Genomic DNA, 6,495 nt, shown 5'->3' on the forward strand with positions numbered 1-6,495 from the left:
ATAAATGGGAGTGTAAACATACAAGGCAGCGGGGGAGGAACAGTCACAGCATTAATCTTAAGGGTGAATATACACTAAAAGGAAATTTCAAATTGTGTCATCCTTTGCAGACTGCGTGTACCACCAGAGTAGAGTAAAGAAGCTGAAGTGGACCCAAACTTTGACCCAGTGTCTTTTAAAGCTTGTGCCCAGGAGTTTAATGATTAGCAGGTTTTACTGCTATGCTGCTCTCCTGCGTTTGCACTGCATGGGTCTGCAAGAGAATTGGGGAAGATGGCACAATGATTTGCAAGGTTGTGTCCAATTAGCTGTGGATCCTACAGCTTTTCCACAAAAATATATCTCGGGCTTTTTCAGCCTACAGTGGTGGGACATTGAAAGCTACTCTTGTATCATACTTCTTATTTCAGATTGCAATCTTTTTCTATTGAGTTCACTTGCTTTTTTTATATATGTTAATGCTTTATATTGGGACTTTCATGATTTTAGCAATCTCACAGGTTACATAAACAAAAGTCTGAGTCAAAGAATATTCAAGGCGTTCCTTTCATTGTAATCACCAAGAAGATGCATCTTTTGTAAAAAGCAGGAAAAATTTAGCAGCTGGGTTGCTTTTCAGCTTCCGATACTCAAGACAAAGAATTTATTGACTGACAACTGCCAGCAACGATAGCCAAATGTGAAGATGAAGCCACAGTCTAGCTTCTAAGGGTACACACTGCAATCAGGATGTGTAACTGCAGCTTGTGTAGGCATACCAGAGCGAGCTTTGATCTAGCTTGGTTGAAGCTAGTTCCAGTAACAAGAACAGTGTAGTCACCACCATATGGACCGCAGCATGGGCTAGCTCCTAAGTACCCCACCCAGGACTCTAGATACCTACTCAAGCAGCGTGCTTGGTGCCACGGCCCATGCTGCTTGCAGTTACAAAGCTAGCTTGGGTATGCCTACGGGAGCTGCAATCACACCCCCTGCTTGCAGTGCAGACATACCCCCATGTCAAATCATGCACCCTAGGTTATATACCCATGGCACCATGCAGAAGACAGCTGAGGCACAAGCAGAAAAATGATTTGGGTTCCAAAGTTAAGAATCTATCAGCAGCATCACAGATACCTCTAAAGCCATCTGGGGCCATCAATTTTAATCAATTGCTTCTTACTGTCCTTTGAAGGAAGGAGGGAGAAACATTTAAAAATGGACATTTTTAAATATCTTTCGCAGGCTGTTGACGGGGGTGGGGCAGGGATTGAGACGGTTATATTCACAGGCAGGCCTTTTATACAGATTTCTGTGTTTTAACCCCTGGATAGGCACCCATGAGATATATATGGGCACCCATCCTAGGTTTTATACATTCACATAAAGAACACACATTTTTCATTGTGGTTTTATTTATACTGAACAGAATTTTAAGGGGGCTGCTACTCCAACAGAGCACCCCAACAAATGGGGTTATTCAAACATCCCATCACACACACTTTTCAAAGTTTTAAATGTCTTCTTTTGCCTTGGTGGTTGGCTTTTATTATTAATATCATATGAAATTTAAGGAGGCTAGAGCTCAGTCTCTGCTGTGCTGAGACAGAGGCTTTTCTCCCAGGGAAAACACCTCACTGGAGCTGCAGTTGGCTTTGCAAGGCCAGTGGGAGGTGGTACAGCTCAGGGTGTATTTAACCACAAATGAACTCAAATCATTTGAAATTGCCTCGCCCAGAGTGAGGCAGAGGAGTGGCAACTGAAAACTATTGGAATTGAAGCCAATTTAAGTCAATAGAAAGATTCTTATTGACTTCAGTGGAATTTGGATCAGACTCTTAATGCATATATTTATTATTGAAGCTGTTTTTCCACATTTAGTGGGAAGATAGGGACAATGACAATAAATATAGAAAGCATTCAATAGGTCCCCTTCCATTTCTAGATGGCAAGAGGATATCTACATCTTGGGTCTACTTAATGCACATCTTGTATATCCAGTAACAGCCTGGGAAAGCCCAACCAAACATTAGCTCATTGTTCCCTGACTTGCCAGCCCAGTAATACCAGAGTAAATACATTCAAAAGGCAGCTGCTGCTACTGAAGATGTTCATACACAACTAGCAGCAGACACAAATGTGAAGTGCAAATATGCCATTTTTGCTTTGCTACAAATTTGCTATTCTTCTCTCCCTCCCTGGTCTCCCAATTATCACAGTACCACCGGAGACATCAATGTCTAAGTCAAATCTCTAATAGCAAAGCAGTGGAGACTAGGAAAACAGAAATGCATCTGTGGCAATTTTATATTTTTTTTAAAAGCCATTACTGATGCCTGGTTCCTCTTAAGGATATTTACATGAAGTTTCATAAATGAGCCTCTACTTAATTTACATTACTGTCATTGCTGCAGACAGGCTCAAAGTAATAGCTATGATATGTAGTGAAAGGTTGCCATTGTTGCTCAATTCACAATATTTGAAGATTAATTTTAATGGGGCTGGTTTGGCACCTTGCAATCCCACCTGATTAAGGGGCAGCACTTAGCCGCACTGCCTCAGGAGTGGAACAAGGACCATGCTGATATCACCACCGGATCCCTCCTTCCTCCTTGTTCCATTGTAAACTATGCCAGCCATTTTTCTGGCCCAGATTACTTCCCCTCCTTGCTGGCTCCACTGTGCAGGTTAGCACGTTGGGAGTGAGGAACCAAAACTCTTTCCATTCCTCTCACCAACACAGCCACTCCCCCTTGTATGGAAGGGGAGAAGCTGCCTGGAGGTGACTGCTCTTCCCACAGCCACACAGGATCTGGCAAGGAGGGTAGCCACAGGAGGACTCCTTCGTCCATTATGTGGAGACACAGACAAGTTCATGATTGAGCCCATGGTACATACATCGTATCACTGAAAATACAGGAGCCCTAGAGAGTGTTTTACCTAAGATGGTGCTCTCACTGAAGTCAAAAGGTAAGCTCTTCTTGCCATCAGAGGGAGCAGACATAACAATCATGAGGCCTGCATTCGGCACATATGTTGTCATACTGGATGTGTGTAAGTGCCACATCTTTGCTGAGAGAAACAGGGCAGGCAGTTATTTGCTGTACCAAAGACACACGCAATAGACATGTCCTTGAAGGTGCACTCCTTTCCAAACAGACCACACCTGGTATGCTATCATTTTAAAGGTTTGGACTTTCCATGTTTTCCCTAGAAAATATCTTCCTCACTCCCCTCAAAAGTAAAACCCAACTGCTAGCTTGGGGCAAGATTCGTTAGCACAGCCACAGGGGGGCTGTAAAGTACACCTTCCTGTACTCAGATGGACGTTAGCCCAAAGCAAGGCAGGCAGAGTTACAGCCAATGACTTGACTGAGGTTTCTGTAGGGGCAGAGGTCAGCTTTAGTTTACAGTGGGGTCCACAGCAGCTCTGTAGATGTGGTGGCTCATCACATCTTGTTACTACTCTGGCCACACCCCTTTCCCTGGGATCATCTTTGGAGTGGTGCTAGCCCTCTATAGACACAACCGTGCTATTACACTGCAACTGTTTTAAACAGGCCCAACCTGTTTCCCCAGCAGGTTCTGCCACTGAGACCAGCAGGTCTCCACCAGTTTATCCTAGTGAGTGTGGCTCCTTATTGTAAAATCTACCTGGTCAATGATTTTGTAAAAAACACAACACACTTTTCTAGTGGGAGCTTGAATTTGGCCTTTCAGATGCATCTCTTTAGAAAAAGACCCATACAAATGGACTTCGATAACATACTTGCTATGCTGTGCTTTCTTGAGGGAGTTAATTTGATAAGGACTTCCAAGTGGACCGTCTAGCCAGGGATTTGATTCTGGAAAGTGGTCTGAAACAGTTTGTCTAACATATTAGAAAAAGCCTGCTGCATTCAATGATTGAAACTAATTCTGGTCAGAGCCTCATCGTACATCTCCCTTCTCTTGCAGAATCCTGATAATTTTAAAAGCTCGGCTGAGATCCTGGACAAAACCCTTCTACCAGCCTGCAAACTGGGAGACAGCTAAAAAAACCCTACTTGATTCCCTTTATACAAACAAATAAAACTGCATGTTCTGGTGATATTTGGCCAAATCTCTCCTAAACCCTATTATTTCTTCAGGAGATGAAACTGTAAAGAACCTTTGACTATGCAAGTCCAGGGAGCAACTTACTGCCTTGTTGGACCCTTTACCATGGATTCCTATGTACCCAAATGTATTCTAGAATGTTTGTCTTCCAGCACCAACAAACTGAACCCAAGCCATTAAAAATGAAAAGAAAAGTCAATATTTTAGCTAGAAACTCAGGAAATGTCGAACCTTAAAAATGACTTGCTTGTGTCCTCTTGGCTTCTTTATGATGCATAAAGAAAGCCTGCAAAGATTCCCCCCCTCCCCAGTGCTTGTATTGTTCACAGCAGAAGTATCAGGTCCTCCCTGGTTTTGCTACAGGACTTGTGGGGTCTCCAAGGATGCATTTTAGGTCTCCTAGCCTAAGAGAAGTAGCGAGGGTGCTGATTCTTTAAAAAAGGCTTTTTTCCCCCAAACTGTTCCTCACTGAAGTTAAATGGGTCATAGCAAGACAACTGGGGGGAAATCATGTGGCTAAAAATACTCTTTCCCTCAAATGCTCAATTTTCGGTTTCTTGGCTCTGATGCCATCATCATTTCATTAATATCAAAAGACAGACTCTTCCAGGCTAAACAGCACCTGAATTTACAATGCTAGAAGCAAGCAAAGGGGGGAGGGAGGAGAGAAATAAGACAAGAGATAAACTTAGGTTTTCTTTCAACATCCTAAAGGAACAATAAGAACATGCATAAAGTGAGTTGCAGAAAACTTGACAGAGTCAGATCCCATCAGAATATCCAGTTCAGTCAAAACTGAAATGCTGTGCGAAATCAGGTCAATTTAGCTGGAATTTCATTTAAGAAGAAGTCCCTACAATGTCAAACGATCCCATTTCAACAGTGTTGGGATGAAACATTTCAATTTTTTGTTTTGAAATGGCTTTTCATTTTGAAATTCTCTTTTGTATATATTTTAGTACAAAACAGAAAATCAAAACAATATTTCAATTGATCCAAAATGAAAACCGTTTTCTGAATTTTCCTTAGAGAATTTTATTGGGGGGGGGGTTGCTCCCCTTTGGAATGAAGCTAAGATTTGAAATCTCAAAATCCTTCGTGTAACAGAACTTCCATCTTCTGCATAGCTCTAGACACAAGCCCATTTTTCTTTCCCTTTGCAGATCATCTTTAAGTAAAGACAGCTCCTTCTGGGCTACTTTGAAAGATGTATTTACAAAATAATTTTTTATATATAAAAATTAGAGAGTGACAGACACACAGACAGACAGGCTTGTGCCTAGAGCTATGTGTGGGTGTGGGTGCCTAGAGCCATACCATATCCACACACACAGAACTCCCCTTTAACAAATTATCTGCTCCCTATTTAGCTGTCGAATTTATCATCCCGTTAGAATCCTGCCTTATGGATATTAAGCTGCAGAGAGCATGCTACAGCTGTGCTTGAAAGACTGAGCCAGTTTCCCCATTCATTTCCAAATGCAATTCACGTGGTCAATATTGATTTTAAAGCCCTATATGGATTAGAATCTACTTAGAGACACACTTCTCCATTGTCAGCTGGAGCAAATCTCTAGCTATGAAGTTGGAATGGTGACAGATGTGGTGTCTATATATGTGATGTGGATATATTTTTGTTTACAGCTGTGTGGAAGTTTAGTTTTAAACGGCTTTAGCTTTAGTTAACATGGGTCAAATAAGTTTGGTATGTTTTAATTTGATTAGCGTGAGGCCGCAGGGTAGTGTTTGTGCCCTGTGATATACAGGAGGTTAGACTTGGTGGTGCCTTTTGGCTTTAAGCTCCATGACTATGGCACTCAGACACATTGCACATTAGTCCATAAGAAGACCCTTTGAAGACATAGTGGTGTGAAGTGATTGTGATCTACCAAATGGGTGATCTGATAATCAAATCAGAAAATATGTAGCAGAAGCTTGAGGAGGAAAGATCCCCTTCTCATGTAGCCCATTGGGAACAGGTGTCTGTTTCCCAGCATGGATTCCTGTTGCACCCAGGTAGTGGCCTTAGTCTTTTAGCTCACATGATAATTGTGCTTTGGAACCAAAAGTCCTGGATTCAACCCTCAGTGAGAACCCACCTATGGGTTGTTGTACATGTACAGATTTAGTAAAGAAAGATCAAGGTAACACAGAACTGATCACAGATAGAAAGTTTTGAAAACATTCAGTTTAGAAACAAGAAAAGGAGTACTTGTGGCACCTTAGAGACTAACCAATTTGAGCATAAGCTCGAAGTGAGCTGTAGCTCACGAAAGCTTATGCTCAAATAAATTGGTTAGTCTCTAAGGTGCCACAAGTACTCCTTTTCTTTTTGCGAATACAGACTAACACGGCCATTACTCTGAAACCAGTTTAGAAACAATTATACTTCTATGCGACACCAAATATGATAGGCTG

The sequence above is a fragment of the Chelonia mydas genome, chromosome 9 (assembly GCF_015237465.2).
Source record: "Chelonia mydas isolate rCheMyd1 chromosome 9, rCheMyd1.pri.v2, whole genome shotgun sequence".
NCBI lineage: Eukaryota > Metazoa > Chordata > Testudines > Cheloniidae > Chelonia > Chelonia mydas.